We start from the raw sequence: 25,853 nt of genomic DNA, 5'->3' as shown, positions 1-25,853 counted from the left end.
ACGTACTTTTTCAAAAATTAGAGGTTGTTTTTTTTTTTGTTTGTTTGTTTTGGCAACAGATAAAGTAAAGGTGTTTAAATATTAGCACGAGGATTTTTCAGCCACATTAGTGGCAAAATGGCTCATATGTCACATGCACTGTGCATAAGCCAAATGAACCTAATGATGCATCAGAATCTAACATCTGCCTGTGTAAATGTTGGACTGCTCTTTTTCTATAAATAAGCCTGTGCTTTGTCAGGTGTTTTTTTCCCTCCACAACACCAAAACTAAAACTTCAGCACCTAATACCCATATCTTCATTTGTGACTTTAGGAGGATATGATGGTGTGTTTAGGTTTTCTTACATCTGGTTCAGCTCCATCACATATAATTCCTTTGCAGTCATTTGAAGGGCTCCTTCACATCATGCAAAATTCATTGCTGAACCAATGACTGAATGTCAGCAAGCTGTCCAGAATTAACGACAGTGAATTTACCTCAAGGCTGCAAATTTAGATTTATGATTTTTATTGCCAAAAGGAGGCTTTTGGCTCAATGTTGTGGGCCGACAAAAAAATGGCTCCAATAAGTTTTTAGAGGCTAAACATTTTTTGCTTTACTCAAATTCACTGGTATCAAAACTTTTTTTTTCCCTGAAGGCCATAGGAAGCTCTTTGAATGTGTCTAATGAGACATTGTGTTTTCTGACATTTTCCTTTCTCCTTGCCTTCTGACCCTACCTTTCTCTTCACACACACATACACAACTCCACATGGCTGTTTTCAGCAAATAAAAGTTGCCACAGATTCAAGGTCTCCTGTGAATATCCGCAGGGAGAGGCTGCAAGAACCTGAAAAAAAAAGACATAATGCCACAAACCACAGACCTGTGTGTGTGTGCACGTGCGTGCACGTGTGTGTTTCTGTCCCACTCAAACACAGATACACACAAGCCGACATGCAACCTCACAGACGCATAGAAATCCAGTATTTAGTTCCTGCGTCACTACAGTTGCCATCTGTCAGCATGCCTGCACACATACAGATTTGGCTTTGTGCATATATCCACTGATCAGAACACACAAATACACACCAAGCTGCTTGCAGTCACATTTTCCTTTCATTCACACACAAAAATGTCACCCTGTTGATCTTTTCTACAATGCAAGATGGAGGATTCTGCTTCAAGTCTTTGGACCAATTAAGTTTGCTCATTTGCTGATTCGTTCTGTTTTTGCACCTTTTTTGGGGGGGTCTCTTTCTCTGTTTCTGCCCACGTGAATCGGTGTGCCAAACACTGATGTCATTGTCCACCAGTGTGCCTTCACTGTGTGGGATGAAATGAGCGTTGAGTTATAATCCCGCAGTTTAATCCCAACCACTCCCAATCTGCTCTCTGCACACACCGGACGGCCTGAGAAACTCTTCCAGCAGGAGAGACCAGACTTGTCCAACCTTGAGCACAGGCAGATGATGTGAAGGGTAGAGGAGGACGCACCTCCGAGCTTCCAAGAGCCTATAGAGCACATCTGACATTCAAAGGTGCCCATCTGTTAAGGAAAAGAGAATGTGAAGCAGCGGGAGAGACAGAGAGATTAAAGATGATTTATTTCTCTTGGGTAGGAGACAGTAAATGAGGGAGTGAGTGGGAGGGGAGGGTGGTGGTCAGACGCAAACTAACTGGAGAGCAAGTCGTGCCAGAGCGGGAGCTGCGGTTAGTCCACCTCTGACGCTGCACCGACGAACCATCAGTGGCGAGTCTTCGTCTCCTCAGCACCAAGCAGGAGCACACTTCCCGATTTGGATAAGGAGCTGCAAAAGTCACGCGCCTGCGAGTTTCTCCCACAAAACCGCGACAACTCAAGGTAAGAAAAGTCGGAACTTAATAGATAAGACCATTGGCAACTTGAATTTCGTGCTGGTCGTCTACTGCAGCTGATTGAGATTTAAGACGGTTTCCTGACGCGCCACTGTAAGGTGATGCGCATCCAGCGCGCGTAAAAAAAGATGCAGTAAAAAAAAACAAAAATAAACGCGGAGCGCAAAAAGTGTCTCAAGTTTCAAGCTTTAACCGATTAGACATACCGGGAAGAATGAAAAAACAAAAGCTGGCAAATTATTTGAAGTAAATGTGACCAGACAGTTTTTAGCGTACTCATAATGAAGCATGGACAGTCGAATCCTCCAACAGGTTGTTTAATTTCTAAATAATAAGTGGAACCTACTTTGGAATGTTTTAATTTAAGATGATATATTTGGTTTAGTATTCTGATTATCAAAGACAAGAAACGCACAGATGTTTCCAGCTTCAGACATACCACTATTCACAGGTTATTTTTTTTATTAAATTACATAAATGCACTGCTCCTCGTACTTTCTACTCACTTCGACAGCATTAAATAAGCCAGGACTCTTTATTAGGTTTTATGTGATAATTTGAAATATCCAATAATGTCTTGGTGTGAAATGTTGTCATAGCCGGGAGAAATGTTTGAGACAAATGTTTTAACCTGTTAGATCAATGTTTGCTGCAAGGGAAAAAGTGGCATCAAATTCAAAAGTTTAAACTGCCCAATTAGACATGTCAAAAATGATCATTTCCCTTTTTAAAATCCACACTCTGAAGTAGATGAGGTTTCATTTTAGCCATGATCACAAATACCACCTGCTACGGGCCTCATTACCTGGCTTCAAAACATCAGAGTAAATCCAGTGCATGCACACCACACTGCACCCCTGAGAAAGAGAGAGCAGGGAGGCGAGCGAGCTGTAAAAAAGGAAAAAATTGAGGTGTATTTCTCATCCCAGTTGCTTTAACCTGTAGATTTTTTATACCTCGATTTTATGCACACACAAAAAAAAGGTGCCAAAAAACCTTCTGTTAGACAATATTTCAGCAACTGAAGTTCACACAGTTAACAAGTTCATGTTGAGCTGTCAGCTTCCCAATATGCACTCATTTTCAGCTGGATATCTATCTATCTATCTATCTATCTATCTATCTATCTATCTATCTATCTATCTATCTATCTATCTATCTATCTATCTATCTATCTATCTATCTATCTATCTATCTATCTATCTATCTATCTATCTATCTATCTATCTGTCTATCTGTCTGTCTGGATAATTAATGTCGTTCTGTCCTCTGTCCCTTCAACCTGATGTCTTTAAAGCGGCCCATGCATCAGTTGCAGGATTTTGCTTTTGAAGTCATCTCTTACGATCTTATTTAGAGTTCATGGAAAGGCTGCAGCCTTGAGAACAAAAGTCTTTCAACAAAAACAACTTGAGGTTCTTCACTTCAAGTCCCACTGCTGACGGTTATTATACATGTAGCTGTCCTAAAGATTTCAGCACACCACACTGAAATCAAGGTTGATTTCTGTGATACACTAAATACGTGTAATCTCTGTCGTTACAGAGACCATTTGTTTGTTGAGAAAATTGGATGTATTGTTAAGAATTGAACCTAAATAAATAAGTAAATCATTTTTGGTGTCTTTCATTCCAAGCCATGAAAATGTGCAGTGTGCATGTTTTCCCCACATTAGCTTGATTCTTGAGTTACACTAAAATTATTGGTGGTTATTGATGGTCTCAGCCGAATTGCAACACTTCCTTCTTATCTCTTGCACAATTAAAAACAAAAGTAACTGGAGTCAAGTCAGTTCACAAAGTAGCCAATAGGTGGCTTGTGAAGCTATGACACACTGGGCATTTGACGCGTGTTCAACAACATGCATTCTTGGATTTGCTTTTAGCCAAATGTGTTCAAACTGGACATGCAGGGAGGGGCTTCTACTTCTTTTTCTGCTGTTCACTAGTGTTATTCAGATTTTAACAGTGATTTACTGAAGTTGAGGACAATGTAAACAAAGAAATATTGTTTGCGGGGTCTGAACTTGTTTAAGTGATCTCTGAACTGACTGAATATTCATCTTTACTGTGCATTTTAGGTTGAAATGGTAAATGGTAAATGGCGTATACTTATATAGCGCTTTCTACCTTCTTACGAAGGCCCAAAGCGCTTTACAGTCACAGTCCCATTCACCCATGCACACACACATTCACACACTGATGGCGGCTCCGCTGCCAAACACTGGCGCCAACCTCCCACCAGAGGCAAGGTGGGGTTCAGTGTCTTGCCCAAGGACACTTCAGCACATGGGCGTGCAAGGCGGGAATCGAACCTGCAATCTTACGATCATGAGTCGACCGCCCTACCACTGCACCACGGCCAGGTTGAAAGTAACATGTTCACATTTCCAACTTCAATGTCTTGTGAAAACGAAAACAGCTCATCTTATATGCTATATGAAAGCATTCAATCTAATCAGAATCATCTGGCAAATGCCTTTGGAGAAGTTATGCAAAACAAAATAATCTTACACTGAAATGATGACTATGACATAACATTGCTGTAAGATTTGTGCGGCTGGTTATGCAATAAGAGGCTGTTGTTGAGTAAACATACTCATTTTCAAACAGATGCCTTTTAACCCTTTAAGCCTTTTATGGTTTTATCAAATCTATTTGGTTGGATTTATAGAAAAGCAATTCATCAAATTTCTTAGAAAAAGAAAAACGTATTTTTTCAGATGTTGGATTTGGATCTATGAGAGGAGAAATACACTTTTAGTGCATTAGAATAATTTTGGCCCATTTGACCTTTTGAGCATCTCGGATTAAACTATGACTTGAGTGCAAAAGCATAGTGATTGTTTTTCAGTGTGCTTTTTTAGAAAGGCAGAACCATTTTCAAACATTCTTTCTCTGAAGCTTTACATTTAGAGGAATATGATGCTTTCATGTTTATTTCCTCTGTGTTCTGAGTTTGTATACAGTTTTTATTGACACTCAATATCGAATGCTTTTTAGTTCACATAGTTTTAATAATGGTCAAAGTGAAAAAAAGGTTGAGGTAATGTCAAGTATTTTATGCAAAAAAGCCATTTACTGCACATTTCCATGGTTTGGAATCAATTATATAAAAGAAATAGTTTTTTAATATATTTAGGTTGAATTCTAAACAGTACATCAGCTTGTATCAACAAAAAATGCATTAGGATGCATTTAAAGATTTAAAAATGGATGCAGGGAAACAATCTAGCACAAACACTTTTTAGTAGTCTGAGATGAAAAAATATGCAAGACTTTTTTCCAATATAAAAGGTAATTGTTCGTAAGAGTATTAAAATACACTTTGAAACTCATAAAGTTATTGTCAAAGAATAAAAAAAGCACATCGTCCAATGTGAAATCCAAATAGTGTAGTCAAATGTTCGGATTAAACTGTGTGTACAGAGAATTTCTAGGCTCACAGCTGTAAAATTGCATGTGAAAATGCTAAAACGTGTTGACAAGATGCACTAAGGAGCCCTAAATGTGTTTACTATGTGATGCATTCTGTGATGTAATATTTTGTGTGCATGCACAAACACACAAACAGAAAGTTAAACTTTATAATCACTTCTTGCAGCTACAGTTATTCTGGCACTAATCCAGTGTAAATAGGTTTAAAGAATTCCCCTTACATTTGAAGAGCAGTTGAAGAGCTTTTGAGTGAAAAGGAAATAATAAATTATCACAACAAAAAATGTTTTTAAAGAAATATTAGAATGAAGAGGAAGCACAGCCTCCATGGTTTTCAATCCCCCCTGTTAGTTTAAAAGGCTAACTCTATTTTTTTTTTTTTTTCATTAAATGATAGAGCCAGTCTCAATGCTGGATCACCATGATAATCCGTTTCACATTTTACCAGTGAGTGCAGTATACGCCCTCTGATTAAGTTGTGTCAGAATGTCTCCCGCTGTGATTCCTCAGGCTTGCTGTCCTCAACCAACATGTCCTCAACCATAGAGAGGCTCCATCGCAGCAGCCAGCGTAGGTTACAGATGGTTGGAGGAGATTAAGAGGCTCATCAATTCATCAAACCGTCTTTTTGATGAACCCTCGGCGTAATGTGACCGTGTTCAATCGACCAGTTTGGCCGAGGGTGTTTGTGGCCATTTATTGGGCAGTAATGGTTCATTTTTGCAGCAGTGTATTGGAAAATTGTCAGCAATTGAAAGTTATTTGTAGCGAAACGCTGGTCTAACCATAGAAATTCAAAGTCAGTACACAGTACAGTTTGTCAGGGCAGCAAGTCAAAATCATGCCTGTTTTCACACATGTTAGGTTACATAACGTGCTTCAGGACAAACTGCACAGGCAGCATATGTTTGTGTTTATTTATTTTATTCCATAGCCAAGTTGGGTGCCAGAGGTTTCTCGAGTCCTGCCCTGGTTGTTCATCCACTGCCTTCCCTCACTCAAGCACTCACATCTCAGCTGCTCCCTGAATTCCCAGCTGGGTTCCAGGCTCCCTTCTGCAATTGCAACTCACATTTGGACAGTAAAAGTATAGAAAGTATGTTAAAGGACTTTTAACTATGAAAAACCTATTTTCAATTTTCTTTAATCAATGCTGTATGAATGCATGAATTTCACACATCATTTTACACAATCTACAATAAAAGTAGTGACCCACCAGTAGAGGTGGAAAATAAAAAGGTAAAGAAATCAAGATTCAGTTAGATCGTAACATTGCAACCTCTCCTAAAAGGATAGAGAAGGAATGCATTTCCACTGCAGATGTTCCTGATAGGTTTTTACATTTTGGGTCACTTTTCTCTGTATTAAACCATGATTTAATTTAAAATAAAGTTACAGGACAGTTGATATAGGTGTGTGTCAGGAGTAGTGAATTCTAGTCAATGAGTGTGGTGGTCACAGCAGACATATACTGTCCCATTTTTGAAATGTCCCAGAAGCAGCACAGTGCTTCTGCGCTAAAGATAGACATCTCGTCTGTTTACTGTGCTGCTGCTGCAACTGGAAGTGCTGCTGTAGATGGAGCTTATCCCTGATTTATGCTATATGCCACGGCTCCGCTTGGTGTGCCCAGACAATTTGCCTTTCCCTGCACCCTCTTAAGCATCAATCAAGTGAGCAGCACAGATTTGAGCATGTCCCATTATGTTTCCCCAACTGTGCTCCTCGGGGTCCACCTCCCTGAACATTCTCCTGCTCCTCCAGCACAGACACACCCGGGTCAGCTCTTCGTCAGTGTACAGAGGACTGACAATGACGATCAATGAACGCTAGGTGTGTTTGAGCAGAAAGTCAGAGAGAACGTTCAGAACTGTGAGCTCTGAGGAGTAGATGACTCGTCTCTGTCAGCTCCACACCGGCAAACATGTCTGTATACACAAGCATACACACACATACACACACACAAAGATAAATAGCAGCAATACTCTCCAATCTAAACTAGGGATTTTTGGGAAGGACAAAAGTTATTTTTAGAGAGCATTTTTACCTGACATTTAGCATCAATGTTTTGTTTTGTTTTTTAAAGTAAAGATAATTAAAGATCATGCGAGTCAGACAAAGAATAAAATCCTAAAAATATATGAATAAAAATACAGTTGTTTCAGGTTGTTTGGAGTATGTTTAATCAGCATATAGTTCAGGCCTGATAAACCTGAAGATATAATTAATTCATAATGAGTTTTTTTCTATTCTCAAGGTTAAAAGAATACAAAAAAGAGAGTGGAAACCATGAAAACATGAAAAAGTAAAGATAGTTCAGAAGGATGGTAGCTCGACAGACAGAGAAAGTATTCAGCTTAGAATCATCCCCATTCCATGTGTGCTTTCTTTTATGACTCAATAGCTCCATCTGTTTTTCATCTTTTCTCTTCCACTACCTTTTCATATGTTTGCCTGTATTGGATATACTTTTCTCTGCTTCTGTCCTGTCATACACTCTCTATTTATTTATTTCCACCATTAGACTTGCGCAAGCAACTGCTTTGGCCTTTTGGAACAGCGAGGAGAGACAATGAAACTGGACAAGTGTATTTTTTCTTCCTCCCAATAGTTCTCTAGAGGCAGAGCAACACAGCCGTACATACACAACATGGCCCAGTTTTCCTGACTTACCTATAAATTGGGGTTTTTCCTCATGCTGGTGCAGACTGAACAGAGCTAATCCTGGAGCGCTTGGCTGTTCTGGCTCAGTGTTTCATTGAGTTCAGCAAAAAAAAAAAAGTCAAAACTGGGCTACAATCTGGGCCAGCATACAGAAGCAGGGGCACAGATCAGAAAATGACATTAAGAGTGCAAACATAACCGACGAAATGCTGCACTCAAACTTGTGGATGCCTTTTTGATCAAAGCCAGGTGAGAAGAACTGAAGGGACAAATGCCATTTATTGCTTACCTGTTATTTTGATACTGGGATTCATCATTCTTACATCCTCCTCCAGCCCTGACTACATCACTCCTTATACAACAGCCCAAGCTACTGTAAAGATAGATCCAACAAGGTATACTGCCTTATCAGTCTTTCAATGTAGTTCCCTACTCGGTCGTAAGGATTGCTGCTGATAGATAGTACTATCCCCCATCAGAGGAACATTAAGAAAACTAATCATCGTTCCAGAGCAGTTCTCTGTGATGGAAAATATTTTTAAAAAACAAAGTTTATAGAAGTTTTCAAATCTGAAATTTAATCCAAAAGTGATCTGAGAAAGAAAAGTTGAGGAACTACAAAACATTTAAAAGCTTTAGTCACATAATTGACATGTGATAACAATGATTATTGATCTGAAGATGAAAAGCTCACTCTTTAAAAAAGAGAATAATGTTTCCTCTTTTAACAATTAAAGAAAGACCGACGAAAAGAGTCCTTGTTAGGGTGGTTTCATCGAGGCAGCAGTTGTGTTCTCTTTGCCGTACAGCAAAATGCAATAACCACAACAGCTCATAAAGCATGTTAACTTTAAGATGCGCCATGGGAATTGTTATTATTTCAAACAAAACATTCAAACTCATATTCTCAATCTGCTTCATTCAGCTGAGAAAACACAAGCACCGCGAGCCACGCTGGCCAAGAAAATGCAGCCGCTCTGATTGAGGGGAGAGCGCTCCCACTGAGACAAGAAAGCAGTGAAATCAGAGCAATAAAATGTTAATCTGTGATTATTTCATAGTGCGTATGCTCAGGGGCCAACATAGAAAACATCCCAAACCCACACAAGCGGGAACGTGAGCTGTGAATGGAGATGAAAGAGTGCTTTCCCACATGTTCTTGGAAATGAGAGCCGATTCAGGAAAGGGGGATTGAATCTGAGACAAAAATAATGATAAACAACAAAAACATCTCGTATTTTCTCACGACAGCTGCTCTATTGTGAAAATACAACCAACCACAAGCTCATAAAATGTTTAACAAGAACAGACTAGAATTAACGCAGATATTGTCCATGTCTAAAGTCCATGTCTACAATCTTCAGAAGACTTCATTTTCCTGTCCCTCATGCACCAGTGAGGCTTTGCAGGCATTGAGCTGATATATTTATTTATATCCTCCAGAAAAGCCAGAGGCTCTTAAAGTTTTTGATGTGTGCCTCATAATGCATCTTTTGACACAACTGAAGAGCTTCCCTCAATAAAAAAAAAATTACCACCTCCCAGCTTGCTCCGGCTAAGATAATCGCAGGGGTGGGGGAGAGTTGAAGGGTCAAGACTGATTTGGATTTATCGCCTCAACTGGTCATAAAGATGCTCGATCCTCCCGTCATATTATGCAGTCAAAGATCTCTGCAAGCTTCAGGTGAAATATGACTGCTCTGCAGACATTTTCTCAGTCTCTCTCATCTTGCCCCTCCTGTGTGTTTTGCTCTCTTAGGATGGATGGGTTTAATATTGAGAGGGTTAGGAACAAACAAGCAATTTCCTTATAATGGTTCTTTTTGTGTGTTTAAGATGTCATCTTAAAAAAAAATAAGTCTGTGCTTCTTATTTGGCTTCATCTTGACCAATTCTTTACCTTCTCTTCACTTCCTGTCTCCTCCATCTTTATTATGTCCTCCCATGCAGCTCTATAAACAATTTTCAATCAATAGTTATTGAATGCTTTTAGCTGGATCAGCAGATTTTTCAAAGATGCTAGCAGTAATAGAAATCTGCACTGATGAAGTTGTTCACTCATGCATTTTGTAGATTTACACACCTTATGCTATTTGCCATCACAAACTGGAATGGTCTGGCTTTGGCACAAAATTGATACAAAGACGTCTTTGATCCTATTGTAAAAATACAAAAAAACGAATGGACTGTCCTCAAATGACAACTAAAAATCAAAGGATTTTTAGTTGTTGAAAACAGCCAGTTGTAGGTATAAATGATGTTAAACACTTAAAGACCCACTCTGAAAATCTTTTCAGCTATTTTAAAAGGTTCCCAGTGGTCTTTTATTTCTGATTATGTTGTTTTGCCAAAAAACCTGTCTGGTTTTCTAGAACATAGTTTTGTTTTTTTTACTTCCATTTTTCTTTCTTTTCGACTTTAATTTTTTTTTCTTTAGTGTCCCTTTATGGCTCCAGAGGAGTGAGTCTTTAAAATATAATTTTAATAGTATCTGTGTTTCACTCTTTATTGTTAAAGAAATAATTAGAAGCAGTAACAAAGTCTTAATATAGATAGCAACATCAATTAGAAAAAAATATTTTAGTTCCTGGTTCAAAATGTTACTAAATGTATATACAGTAACTTGTGCTTTTCTCTCAAAAATTCACTGTTTTATCTATTTATTTATTCAGTCATTATATATATGCCTGTTCCCAAGTTGGGATAAATGCAAAGAGCTGGGTCAGAAAGGGCATCTGTCCTAAAACTAAAGCCAAAACAGGGGTTGACATAGCCCAGAAATTTGCACTGGCCCACAGGGCCAGTAGTTTTTGAAACTTACTGGCCCTGCCTGAAAGTTACTGGCCCGACACCGCGCATAGCGGGACCCGCCGCTCCGCAGGTGCTTGCAACTTTAGGGGGGTCCGGGGGCATGCCCCCCCGGAAACTTTTAATATGGTGCAATTTGGTGCATTCTGGTGACATCACTTATTTCTACACTTTTCAATGACTGAAAATAGACCATATCAAATTTAAATCTGCTCTAGTCTGTTTCAGATGTTTTGAAGAGAGCACTGCAGTGTAGTAGTTAACACTAGTTCAGAAGTTTTCATGGTGCTTCTAACGGCAAATATCGCAATAAATCATAAACTTTAAATGTGTTAAAACAATCTAATGGCAGCTTGAACCATTTAACGAATCAAATAAATCCCTCAATGCATTTGACCAATCGGATGGACGCCTTCACATTGTTGACCAATCAGATGGAGCCCTGTTATGTTAGATGTTTGTAACCTATATCAACGTGGGTCATTTGGAGTATAATTTTTAAACTGGGAATGGTTATTTGGTTATTTTGCTGTTTGTTTATATACCGCAAATTATATCGTTATCGCAATTTTAATCTCTGATATCGCATATCGCGAGTTTTCCTCATATTGTGCAGGTCTAACTGAGATCATTCAGCTAACTAGAAATACTTACTGCTTACAGTGTTGTACAGAAAAACAAAATTAAGTAGTTTAACATTCTACTGCATTTGAGTCTGAGATTCCGGTATTTGGAGTTGCCTTTGATTCTTTGACATTCAGCTTAAAGCTTAGTGGATACAGTTTCATCTTCAATGCATTCATTAAATATCTTGCTGTCCATACTACTAATTATACCCACTACTCCATCCAACATATTCCTATCTATTCCTGCCATGTCTTCCACATCTCTGACATGCTTCAGTCTCTCTTCAGTGACGGTGTCGGATTTATAATTAAATGTAATAATAACCCACTGGCTTGTGCCTTCGTTGATGCTGTTTAACATTGTTTTGTATTGAATTGTTACATTCAATAAAGTTTGAAAAAAAAAGTAGTGAGCGCGTGCCGCGTGGTGCTCGGCAGTGAAAGCCGCGCGCGCTCAGGCGGGAGAGAAGGAGAAGTGATCAAAGGTTTCCCATAGAAACCCTTGAAGTCTGAACACAGGACTAGCAGAAAAACTACATTATAAAGACGAGGTAAATCTACACGTTTTCGCAAAATTTACTTTATTGAAAAAGGTGAAGAATATATAAACCGCTAGATATTTTAGTGGCCCGAGCGGAAAAGTGAAAAGTAAAGTCTTGTGGTCCGCACTGCTCGAAAAACAGGACCGGGCCAGCGGACAAATGGCTATGTCGAGCCCTGCAAAACACATGTGGCAACCATGAGGGAAGTAACTGAAATGAAAAACACACCTGCTTGTTTTCTAGATAAACATAAATTATCTCACTCTACACATATATTAGTCTATGATAAATACTATCTACTGTCTACACTAAATACATCATTATACTGAAAGTGGTGGGTAATCTTTTAACAAAGTCCAAACCCACTGTGGAAACAGTGACAGGTGGTCTCTTTGCTTATTTCTGAAAAAAAAAAAAAAAAAAATGGCACTGAGCTGAGAGTCTACAGGCAGTTGGAAAACAGGGTTGTGTGAGGCTGACTCATCAAAGAAAGAGCTACCAGAAGACAATATAAGAAAGAATAATGGCAATAATTGGCTTTTGGTATGTTTTTTTTTATCTAAAGTGGTGTGTAAATGTATTGTTTTATTTTTATTTTGACTGTATCTCAGTCCTTAGGAGTTTGGAGGTCTTCTACAGCAAGCTTCATTCCTTAAGAATGATCCCTGCATGTTGCAAAAATGTGTCCTTGTAAAAATATGTTTTTTTAACACAGCATCCCTAGCTCACAGCACAGGTAATTCCTGCCAGCAAAACAGATTGAGACTGAATGGTTTTTCATATTCTGTCTTTGTTGCAACATGCAGTAAAGCGAGAGCACAAGTAGCCAACAAAGACTGAACAAAAAAAGAAAAAGTCAGGGTCACCAAGAGCTTTCATAACATTTGCCGCAAACCAATGTAGGTTTTTATTTCCCATACAACATGGAAGTTCAAGGGCAACTTTTTTTCCTCAGTACAAGTCACACATCTGGTGACATTCTGAACTTATTGCGGAGCACATTGGAAAGCTTTTTCCAATTTGTATTGAGGCTATTTTGACTGTCAAGGATTACAGACTTCAACAGTTTTTCCATGATTTATTCTTTTGGTTTACACCACAGCCTTTAAAGACTCCAATGAAAAATCTTTTCTTTTTTTTTTTTTTTTTTTGGGGGGGGGGTTATGATGTTTTTGTAGCTATATTCTCATGATGGAGAACACATACAAAGAAAATTAACATTAAAACATCACTGAGTATTTTCTTTATTCACATTGATGTGGATCAAGAGCAGACAAAAAAATGCAGTTTGAAAAAGCCTGTAGGAGTGACATATAACCTACAATTGTATGGATTCTGCGCTTTAGTTTGGTTTTTCCGTTGTGCTCTTGGTTTTGGTCATGTTTTCCCTCTGATTGTCGCACCAGGTTTGGCTGCAGATCATTCCCAGCTGTATTTATTTGTGTTATGATCCTCAGTGTATTTAAATGTCTGGTTTTGAGTTCTTCATTGTCAGGTCATCTGCTCTGCTTTGCTGCATTTTTTTGCCTTGGTTGGCCTTTTTGTTGGTTTGTTTTTCTGTGGGGTTTTTTGGCCCGTTTTAATTTTGTTATTGTTTTAGTTTTTGCCACCATTTCTTGTCTCCTGCATTTTGGGTCCCACTCCACCAGTTCCTGACAACAATGGCAAACCACGAGGTCCCTGCTCTGCTCAAATCTTGCAGACAACTTGATCCATGTTTGCCTTTATCTTCCTCATCTAAGCTAGCATCTGGCTCAAAAATGTACAGCTGATGCGATTTGTGTTGCACTGATTAGGTTGGGGTGGTGAGGGTGTGTGAGTTATCAGGAGAGTGTAACGAAGGGATGATGGGAAGTGGGAGACACACCGTACAGTCCCTGCTGCTCTGCGGAAACTAAGAAAATTAGTTTCTTTATTTTACTTTTATTCTTAAGCTAAAAACAGCATAATTAAAAGACCACTGGAAATATTTTACAACAGTTTAAAAGATGATTAGAGTGAGACTTGAAGTAAATGTTAGTTTGATGAAACAAGAATCTTTCCTTACATAAATTAAAAAAACAAAAGTTAGGACAAACCATGAACAAAAATTACCTGGCATGTTGAGCTTCTGCAAACATGATCAGTCATACTACTGATGTCAGCACGTAACGATTGCTAAATATTTTATGGAATAAAAATATTGTGAAATTGCAATTTTTCAATTAAGTTAAAAAAAGATGGTTACATAAGTACTACATAAATTAGGCAGTAATATTCTTATTTTCTGAGTACAAATTTTATCATTTGACATTTGTGGGCACATTTTCCCTCAAATTGTAAGGAGGAAAATATTCCCTCGGCAACTCTCCACCAATCAGCTCTGCAGGTAAACTGGAAGTTTAAGGTGTGAGCTGTGTACCCACACAGTGTAAAAATAGAGGAGGCCCTGAAAGTCCTACACACAGCTTCACAGCAGAGACCTATCGGTTGAAATAGTCTCCAGCCTTATCACGCCCATCCAAAACTACAATCACTGTTCCCTTCTCCTCCTCTTCTCTGGCCTTCCTCTTTTCTCTTCTTCTCCTCTCACCCTCTCCAGGGAAGGGATTTAGCTTCTATAAGTCTTCCATCACACTCAGCATTTCACAAAAGCATTTTTTTCCCCTCTCCCAGCGCACGTACACACATCTGACTTTTTCACAGAATACTTCTCACTTTGATTCCCTCACAGTCTTCACGCCTGTCGTCTTCTGTGCTTTATCTTACCACCTCATTTTTCTTTTTTCACTTGTCATCCTCATTTCAGTCTTTTCTTTTCCTCTGAATGCTAATCTTTGTCGGCGTGGCACAAGTGCTCACTTTCTTTTTCTCATCACTGCGTTTTTTCCCTCCCGAATGTTTTCACCCTAAAAATATTGTACCTCCTGTATTTTTCTTCCTTGAATTCTTCCTTAGCCTCCAACTGTTAAATCCTACTAATGTAGGATAAGAGGAAGTATATTAAATTGTTCTTAAAGGCCCACTCCAATGGAAAATGTGTTTTCGCTGTTTTTGACATGTTCTTGGGGAACATGTCCTAATGATGGAGGACACATGTAAAGAAAATTAAGCTTCAAATTAATTTTTTTCTTAATTCAAATTGCTGTGAATCAGGATCAGATGAGAAATTACCATTTGAAAAAGCTTGTAGTTGTGACATAGAAGCTACAATTGGGGAAGCCAAAAGCTCCCTGCCCCGCTCCATTCTGACGCATCCACTAAAAAGATCCATGGAGCCTAGACTGGTCGGGACAGGCCCCCAAATTATTTTTTCCTCACTCCAGTACAAGCCAGATTTTTCTCTGTGTCTTATTACTGAATCAATTTATGCTTTTTTATGTTGTGTGTGCATGAGTGTCTGTGGGGGGTGTTTTCATACTTTTTTTTTAACAGCCGTTTGTTTTGCTTTTGGATTTTAAATTAGGAAAATGTTTTTATGCAAAACACTACGAGTTACATTGATTGAAAAAGTTCCTTGCAAATAAAGTTTGATTTGCTTTGATTTGTGTATAGTGTAGGTCTTTGTTTTAATTCTCCAAGATGGCATCTACTTTTTTCAAATCTTTGCAGATGAATAGCTTCAATATTGCTCACCATTCTTGTTGCACCAGTAATGTTAAGTTTGGGGTTTGAGAGGCTGTAAGATGGTGGGAGAGAGTGTAAACAAAGGGATGGTGGGAAATGAGGGCAGCCTTACTCCTCGCCTAAAGACCCGCCCACAACTCAGGGGTGAATTTCTGATTAACTACTTCTGCTCTGCAGAAACTTTGTCCTAGAAAACAAGACAGCTTTTGGGATTTTGCCTAACAATGGCATAATCACAATTAAAAGACCACAAAGAACTTTTTTTTTTTTAATTAAAAGATGATTAGAGTGTGGCTTTATATTATTTAGATTTTATGAAATCACTTGAGTTTTTGCTGCCAACTGCTTCATGATTAGCTATTTAAGACCAAACTTTATTTATTTGAGTGTACAGATTGATATAAAAAGATTTTTTTTTCCTCAACCATTGCTAGAATTTCCTACATACGACGGAGTATTAGGGCCACCCAAAAAAAAAAAGCCACCAAAAAAAAAAAAGTAAAATTACGAGTTTTTATCTCGTAAATTTAGGACATAAAAACTCGTAAATTTATGAGAAAAAACTCGTAATTTTACAAGATTTTAAGTCGTAAATTTATGAGAAAAAAACTCGTAAATTTACAATATTAAGTGGAAGTGAGCATGCAGAGCAGTAGGTGAACGCCGCGCAGCAACAGAGCAGACCGACTAAACTTTGTTGAACAGGTGAGCTGAATGAGCTTGAACGTTCCAAATATCTGGAAGCTCATTTGTTTGATTTACAATTTATTAATGTTTTATTTATTGATGGTTGGTTTGCAGGATCCCTGCAGCCCGATGAAGCCATCGGTGCCCCTGCAGCTTTCCACTTCAATCCTTTCTTCCTCCACCAAAAACAAGATCTCTCCGTTTCTGTGACGCTTCCGTCTGAGGAGGAGGATCACTTTTTTGGCATTTTCAATGTTCTAATGCTAATATAATAGACTATTTTCATTCATCTTTGTTGTTTGATGATATAACGGGACGTTTACTTCCGCATTGGTGTTCGGATCTGATGACAGGTTCATGACGTAAGGTGACAGATGAACTTCAGGGTTTGTGAATGAAAAGGAGAATAAAAGCTGCAACGATCCTCTGCACCCAAACGTGTCTCTGAGCTCCTTATTTTACATATGAAACTCCGCTTTACTGAGACTGAACCCCGGAAAACCGGCTCCACTGACAATAATCTGATTTTGAGTCGCCAAAGGGTAAGAATCTCTTTGTTTTAAACCTATAATAAACCTGGAAATAAAGTTTCACAAAAGGCTCCACATCTTTCACCTTCAAGCGATGCTCCGATAAACGGACAACTTCGGTGTTTTCTCCTTGTTAACGAGATTTTATCTCGTAAATTTACGAGAAAAAAAACTCGTAAATTTACGAGTTTTTTTCTCGTAAATTTACGAGATAAAATGTCGTAATTTTACTTAATTTTTTTTTTTGGTGGCCCTAATACTCCGTCGTACCTACAGGATACAAATCTACTAATAAAAGTGCAATTAGTTTTTTTGCATTTTACACAGGAATCTCTTCAGGAATCTTTACACAAGTTGTGTGTGTTTTTGCTCTCTTTTCCAACCCTGGAGTTTTAATAATCTGCTTTGCACCTTGAAAATGAGATAGCCTGTTTTATGATTAATGTTAGTCAAAAAATTTTGATTACCTATGTGCTTTGAAGTACCTCTGAGGCGCTGGTGCAGGAAAGAACAAAACACAATTACCTCTCTAAGTTCTCTAAATACACGGAAACACACCCTTGCACAGAAACTCTGCATAATGAGGTGCCTGGCATTCCACTTCATTTCTTTACTTTTATGTCATCTCTGTCTGCTTGTAATGACAATCATAAAAGTCAGAAATGATTTACGGTGCCTTGCGAATGGAGATGGCAAAGTCCCATTTCAGATGTCTGTACTATTTTAAACATGCTGCACCAGCCCAGAGTGTACAGATGCCTCAGCAGCAGCCCCAGGCTATGACACCAGAATTCACACTCACCCTGCTTCTCCTGAACTTGTCAGATGCTTTAAAGACAAGGAAATTCAACTAGTACCTTTGTGTTATCTGTTGGAAAATAATTTGACAGGCTTTAATGATCAGATATGTAAAGAAAAACCGTGTGGTTACAGGTGTGCATACGCAGGGCAAATATATCCAGACTCAAACATAAACGTATGCAGCAGGTTAAATCCAGTTCCATGCTGTTCTGTCATTCTCTTTCTTATCTGCCATAGTTGTCACAGTTTCACATTTTGTAATACTCTTGACTGACTGATTGACATAAGCAAGACACCAAATGTACAATTTCACCTTCCTGCCGTCTTGTAAGAAAGTTGTTGTTGACAATCGAGCTTTGACAGTTTTACACCATATTTAAACACAATGCACATAACTTTACAAAATTAGTATTAGTATTAAAAAGAAGATTTTGTTTTTAACTGCAACTTCTTCTGATCCACAGCTGTCATCCTGAACTTCAGGTGGTGAATCATCACAATAAAAGCTTTCAATTGAGTCATACCTGCCATGGTTTGCCAGCTTTTTTTTATTTTTTTGGAAATTACATTACCAAGACAGATTAAGAGATAAAATGTGTTTTTTAGCACAATAAAACTTTACTACTACTAAATTTACTTAATTCAATGGCAGATTGGGTTCATTTAAGCTGCATTTCACATAGGAATCTCAAAATAATTATAATTCTATTTAATCCAAAACTTTGTGATTTTGTAGTCCTCATTAGATGTTTTTTTTTTCCTAATTCATAAAATATTTCATTTATGTCCTCCATCATGCTAAAAGAACATGTTAAAAAAAATTTCATTGGAGTCCTCTACCGAGGACTGCCGGTTATTTTGAGACATAGGTGGTAAATTGTTATATAAATTCTCCACATGACCAGGGTACTCAATCAGATAAATTAATAACCCCATGACCCAAGAGATGCCAGGTTACAGGTAGTGAAGGAGAATGTAATAAATATTTATGTAAATTCCTCCGATTAAAGTATGTTTATCGAGCTATTACTTCTAAAAATATGTTTTCCTGCAACTTTTAAAATTAAAAGCTATAGCTGCACAATGGAAGCCTATTATTAAAACAGCCAGAGGGCTTAGTTTTTGGTCAATAAATCAAATGTGTTAGCTCTGTTCTACAGGAGTAAAGTGAATGTACTTAAGAAGAATTTAGCCATTTGCATTCTGGTGGGTTATTTAATTAGAATTTGCTAAAATATAAAATTAAACCTTTGTGTCTTTGTTGCATTCTGATTAATTATCTTGTTTCTGTTTGTAATCATTCACAAATATAATTTTTCTTAGCTGCTGAAATGTTTCTTCATGAAGTGGGATGCTTCACCTTCTGCCTTTGATCTCTGAGTTATTCAGTCCAATTCCATCCTCATATTTATATTCATCCCTTTGCAAGATTACATATTTTCTTGTGAATGTAAAGTACAAGAAACATCCACTGCAGAATTAAACCGTCTCCAAAACCTATGAGACATGGTTGATCCGGGTGGGAGCACCTATTAAATCAGATGCATGTCCAAAAAATTGCTTTTGACAGTCAAAAGCTTTTTTATTATTAATGCAACACAGGTCAAGCTGTTAATAGTAAACAGCAAATCCACTGAAATCTGTCATTTTGGTCATTAGGCTAAATGCGATGTATGAAAATAACAGCTGAGACCAGATTGTTGAAGCATAATGTCACCAAAAACTGTTTCAGGCAAAAATTCACAAAAACTCTCAATCGCTTGCTGATGTTTAAACTAACCAAGGGGATCATTTATAGCATATGACAAATGTATTACCAGTATCCTTTGTGCTTTTCGTAGAAAATAAATCAGTGAAAATGTTTCATTTTATTTTTACTTGTAAAGCTGATAAAGGACATTTTATATCAGCACTGTAAATATTTAGTATCTCTGGCTTGAATTCAAATTTTCTTGTGAGCAAGTAAGGGGAAGATAGACCCACATGCAGGCTCTCCAGGGGATGGTGACAAACTTTAACCACCCATAGTGTCCTTGCGCTTTTATATAAGCGTGATATAAAAAGCAGTCACTCTATTGGAACACTGCCCAAGCCTCTTTGTCTTTTTCATGACATGTCTTCCACATTCTCCTCTGCAGTATTGACCTGTAGATTTTGTCAGTCTACTTGATAAGAGTTTTTGTTCAAGAGCAAACTCATGCACTCGGTCATTTGGGTCCAGCGGCTTTGAGCTGTGAATCATATCTGACTTTTCTGTCTTGGACATGTAAGACACAAGTATGGCAAAAGGAAAGGGTGTTGGTTGTGAGTACTGGGTGAATTGAATTACAATAAAGTGAAACAGTGCAGAGATGACAAAGAGTTTGCTTTACACATTACATGAACGTGTGTTTTGGGGAGTTTTTCACTGTATTCTGACAGCTCACAACCAAGAGGATTGCTCATTTGAAAAAAAAAGATATGTAAAACCTTTCTTCACTTCTTTGGCCACAATTTATATTCATGAATCTTTACTGTAATGAAATACATAACCTCTTCTTTAAAAAAAAAAAAAAACCTTTCCCACCAGAGCTTTAGTTCCAGTGTTTACATCCTTTCAACTACCATAACTCTTCAACTGTTGATGCAATTAACATACCAGCAGATTCTGAAGAACAGAACAGCAGCCTTGCATTTATATTCAACACTTTTTAGTTATTGCTTATGCAATCCATCCAAATCGGCTGATTCTGTCACATAGAAAAGCAGCTTTGCACATTTACGCCACACCTTACGAACATAAGCAGCTTTTCTCAGAATCAGCTGATTCACGTTGATTGCGTAAACGTTGGAAGGTTTGTCAAAGAACGTGTGATATTTAGGTATCGCCAGCGACATAACCAGTATTAAAATGTCAAATAGGTTGCAGCCTTTTGAGTGGCAGACAGTTGATTGCACGCTGAGGTCTACAGCAACTTTGTGGGTTTCTCTGAGGCTAGCAAATTAGCGTCACTTGGAATCACATTTTAATGTATGAAGGTTGTGAGGGCTCCTTATTTCAAATATGCCATGCAAGACATTTGTTCCAGTATAGGTACTTTTTTTTTAACGTTTTTTTCTTTTAATCTTTAATCAGTCACACTTTATTTTCATAGATCACAAGCTTCTTACAAAGTTGTCTTAAACTATTTGCAATGACTTGCAAAAGACAAAAAATAAGAGAAGAAATTTTAAAATAATTTTCAAATGTTTCAAGAAACCAGCCATCAAATCAAACATAATATTTGATTTGATTTGTTAATGTTGCAACATGTTCACTTTCATTTAATGCTAACTCACTGGGCGTGTGTGTCGTGTTCAGGAACCTACTAAACGCGGGCTCCTAAACGCACTTTTACTATATGGATTTCACACTAGACTTTCGCTACTTGATACTACTGCATGTACTCACAGTTGGAAGAGGCTTGGTACGAAATGTTGAAGTAGTGCAAGTCTTGCGAATTTTGCTCCAGGCTTTTAATTTCACAGCTTCATTCTGACAATGAAAGACTTGGTGTCATATAATTTTGGCACAAACAGTTATTATTTTCTCCTTCATGATCACTTTTCATACAGTTGTCACTTCCGTGCTTTGATAAGGGTGCTTGTCACCATCATCATCATCCAAATCTAGGTACCTGTCATCTGTTTTAAGTTTTAAAGTGCCTTCAATGGTCATCGTGCGGTTTGTATGTAGAGCCTGAAAACAGTCATGGAAACTTGCATAGCAATAGGTGTATGGAAGAGTTTTAAACATGAAAGCCCGAAACATGCATTAATGTGGGATTTCATTGGAAGTGGTCCGTAGCCTTGAAACCCGGTGTGAATGTAGCATAAGGATAAAACTCACCAACTCTTGAGTAAATGAAGAACTTTTTAAAACATTTCTATAGTTCAAGCCTCCCTCAGAAATCCAATTCTTGCAAATATACAGTTTGCTGTGAGCTGGACAGGCCAGAAAGTCACTACTGTAAGGGAAGCAGTGTAAGAAAGACAAATCTTGGAAAACATTTATCTTTGTTTCACTCTGTCCTATTTTGTGTGTGGGTGTGTGTGTGGATCCATACAGGCTTAGGTGTGGATTGAGCCTCTCAAGTGAAGACAACTGAACTGTTGGAGAGGCTCTCCACAGTGGGTCTCAAGGCCATGTTTGGCCACAATAGAATCGTGATCAGTGGCGGTTAACGCAAACACATCCATATACACCGCACACACACACACAAAAGCAAAGAAATGGACATCAAGAAACAAGGTTTTATTTATTCCGATGTGAATACTAAAATTATTCCAGAGGCTCAACATGTGCACTTGCTTGCGTGTGGCTGTTGATTGTGCATGGGAAGATGCATTAGTGTGTCTGCATGTGCCAGAGACCAAGAAACAGTGAGGTGTGTGCGAGCAAAAAAGAGCTTTGTCTACATAAGTATCACTAGAGGATTCAAAATAGATTAAGTGTAACCAGAAGTGCCCCCAAACACACACACAGAAATTAAATTTGCAGGGAAAAGTAGAATCATCTCATGGCCATGGAGGGGGATGCATTTCATTGATACACTGTGAAGGAAAAAAAAAAAAAAAATCAAGAGTCCACGAGTGCCGAAAGCCTTTGGATTACTTAGCTTGATGGTAATGTTGCAGGCGTAAGATTTTAGATTTTAGTTTGCTCGTTTGTATATTTGTCATCGGAACCATTTGTGACACAGTTGGCCGCCTGGCAAAGCAATCCATTACACTCCACAAAGCTTTTGCACGAAATCTACTTCTGTGCAGCCAAATGCGTGACAGACGAAAAACATGTATACAGTATATCTTATATTTATACGTTTGTTAGAAATAAATGTTTCACTACAACTATAATAGAACTGTCATTTTTTTTTACCTTACCTTGAAAGATGCTGGGAAGATAAAAAAAAAATGCAGATTCAACACCATCAAAAGGAAGTAGGCAGTTTTAAGAGACGTCTGCAGAGTTGCATAGCAACACTAAAGAAAACATTCAAGCATGTGTCGAACTCTTTTTTGTTACATCATAACTCCTCTTCAGAGCTGACAAACAAAGAAAACCCACACTCCACTTGGTCACTGCAGAATTCCACTTCATCCTCTTGAGCATGAGCAGAATGTTTTGTCTCAATGTTTTCAGTGCTGCTTTATTAACTGACTTTATTAAGGTCGTAAAGAGGGTGATTGTCATTATTAGAATGTGCCGCACTGGTTTGAAGTCTGATTTGAAGTTTTACAAAGCTGTGATTGCACACTTAGACAAATCACCAAAAGCAAAGAGACAACTCCTGTTTGGCTTCACATTTCTGATTGTATTTTTTTTAGCTGCACTCAGGTAAGTCCGAAAATGAGTGTGATGCGTCAGTATTCTCACAAACCCACCACACTTTCCTAAATAGAAGACTGTCAATTGCTAAGTACCAGAAATGTCACATTTGCAAGCACTGAACACCAAAATAAAGTGTTTTTTATATATATTCCAAACAGAGAACAAGTTGGACCATGAAACTGACATGTCATTTTGTTTTGTGGTGCTCCGCCCTGTTGCTATTCAAGTCACAGTTTCACCTTGATAAGATGTGACCTTGCTTCACAGTAAAACACAATGTCCCTGAGGGTGCATTGGTTTACAGATCAAGAGTTACTTGCTTAATTTCATGTGTGCAAAACACAATAAATATAAATAGGGAGAGACCTTAGTAAAACATGAGTGAGGATATAATAAACAAAATGATATAGAGTAATTTCCAACAGAGGACTGGCAAACTCAAGATCAGGTGCAGAACCAGTAGGTGAAGATACCCCAGAGTCTAAATGCTGTCTGTGGGATTGATGCTTTTCAAGGGCAGAAAAAGGTGGAGAATGGGGACGAGGAGGCTTTGCCTAACGGTCTGGAAGGCAGGGAGAAAGGCAGTAAGGAAATTTAAAGGGGAGGAAACAGACACTGATCCAAAGTGGGCCAAAGCAGCAAAATGACTGCAGCCCAACTATATGTGATGGAGGAAACAGCATTTATTACTGAAAGTATGCAAATGCTTCACTGTGACATTAAAACTGTCGATCAATAATTTTGGAATTTGGGTTTTTTATAGACGATGGTACAGAACCTATTATGCAGACTGCATATATTAAAACCTAATAAAAGCGATTAGATGATACTTTTACCCTGTACCATTTAGAAACATAAACCACAGGATAACAGCATCATAGAAGAATTTTAACTTTTGCAGGCACATATAAAGAGTTACAATTAATCCTAGCAAAAGTTTGAACTGAGAAAAACTTGTATCCTTTTTTTCTTCGAGTTGGTTGTTGTTTTGCTAACTTTGATCAGTCTTTTTAAGAGGTAGCATCCAATATTAGCTAGAAGAATGACCATGTCTATTTATGTTACTCTAAACAAGTTTAATATATTTAGAATAAGTGTTTTAAATATTCAGTCTTACTAAAGCTTAAACATAGAAAAAAATATAGAACTTGGAAGTCCTTTGAATGAACTCACTTTACAGGATGCTGCAATTTCAGGGTATCTAAATCACATGTGTCAAACTTAAGGCCTGGGGGCCAAATGTGGCCCTCCATGTCATTTTATGTGGCCTGCAAAAGCATAGACGTTTTTAATTTATTAAAATAAAAAATAAAAATTGCTGTGTATTTATTCGCATCTAGGGGGAATAAAACTTAAACTATCGGATTGGGCAACTATACATTAGGAATTAAACACAGTCCATGTAACCTAACCTGACAGAATCAAATTTAAAAGTATTTATTCTAGAGTAACAAGCAAACATATGTTTTCTATGCAACTGTAATTGTCACTTTAAAAAGTTATAATAAATAAATAATGAGTTATTCAACATGAAGAAGAAGTTACATTTATTTTTTATTACATTCAGTTACATGTATGTTATATCCGGCCCTTTGAGGACAGCCACTATGCTGATGTGGCCCTCAGTAAAAATGAGTTTGACACCCCTGATCTAAATTGTATTTAGAAGTAACAATAGCAAGTGTACATGGATTCACGGTGCCCACCCCTGAAGGGAGGAGCCAAAAGATAAAGATTAATTAACAACTATACAAAGATGCATTAAACATATAGATGTTCAAAAACGTGTTTAATTGTTTCAATTTCATTCGCAAAAAACTTTAGAGTTCTACATTTTGTTTTTCATGTGTATCATTGACCTGTTGGTCATGTTTGATATGAACATTTAACCTGTTCTCCTTTAAAAAGGTGCACTGACTCTTGTTAAAACTAATCTTTTGCCTTATTTGGTTACGGAAGAAAATCAAATGATTAAATTACTGAGCTGTTTCAGTTCAAATCCACGTGTCTTTTCCTTAAAAGGAGAAAAAAAATCAAGAAAAGGAAAACAAAAACTACTAAGCTGTATGTTTAAAATAACTTTTTAATGTTATTCTGAAAGACCCATTTTTGCGTCTTTGCATAAGTACGTGAAAACGTCAAACATGTGCAACCCTGACTTATTTGTAGAAAAGAGGGTTATTTTTCCAAGTATCCATTTCTTGTTTACAATTTTCCCATTCTTAGTAAGTTTTCTACCCTTTGATCAGATTACCAGCTTCAGCATTTGTTTTCACTGAATAATATGCGTCACACTAAAACAAGGCGGTTCAGTGTTTTAAAAGTGCATTTTTATGCTTTTCTTCATAAATATTTTTCACTGTTGTCTCTTATGGGGAAAGAAATGTCATAAACATGTAAATGCATCTATGCAACAGATATGTATTATCTATTTATCATTTCTTTTTCTTTTGCTTTCAACCCTCTTCCCACTTTCCTGTCACTCTTTTGCTCTCTTGTTGTCAGCTGGAACTTTTTCTGTCATGCCTTTGTTTACTCTGCTGTGGAAGAGCTCACATCAGCTGGGTTTGGCTGCAGAAAACATTATCATGACCTAGAATCTGGTAGCCCCTTTGTGACCCCACCCATATTCAATGCAGATGCCAAAGACTAAGCATGTATTAGGAGGGAAAATTTATTTGTAATAAACTTTTAAATTTTTATTATTCTCATATTTTCACAACATGTTTAAAAGCATTTTAACTACAGGTGAAAATTAGACATCACACATTCACACTGGACCGTTTCGTCCGCACAACAGTTTATTTTCTAAAATAGGCAGCAACTAAGAAAGCTCACGTCTGCTTTGGTGTGGACCAAACAAGTGCATTCTGGTGCCCCTGAAAACAAGGGTATCTGTTTGCTTGCAAACAAACCCTAAACACTGTAGCAGTGTGATTACA

The 25,853-nt window shown here is 37.7% G+C and overlaps 1 protein-coding gene across 2 annotated transcripts in view; it reads left to right on the top strand.

Annotated features, from left to right (window-relative positions):
- The first annotated feature begins 1,362 nt into the window (after positions 1-1,362).
- The window catches only part of camkvl (CaM kinase-like vesicle-associated, like), a 50,777-nt gene continuing 26,286 nt past the window's right edge, over positions 1,363-25,853 (top strand). The window contains exon 1 of one of the 2 annotated variants that reach the window (XM_020704698.3): positions 1,363-1,846. The gene's annotated coding sequence lies outside the window, so the exon portion shown is untranslated. The remainder of the gene's footprint in view (positions 1,847-25,853) is intronic. The other variant, XM_078950592.1, reaches the window with a different exon arrangement.

The sequence above is a fragment of the Oryzias latipes genome, chromosome 7 (genome assembly GCF_053564925.1).
Source record: "Oryzias latipes strain Hd-rR chromosome 7, Olatipes_Hd-rR_3.1".
Lineage (NCBI taxonomy): Eukaryota > Metazoa > Chordata > Actinopteri > Beloniformes > Adrianichthyidae > Oryzias > Oryzias latipes.
The sequence above is the reverse complement of the archived record's forward strand: the minus strand, read 5'-3'. Positions and strand labels throughout refer to the sequence as shown.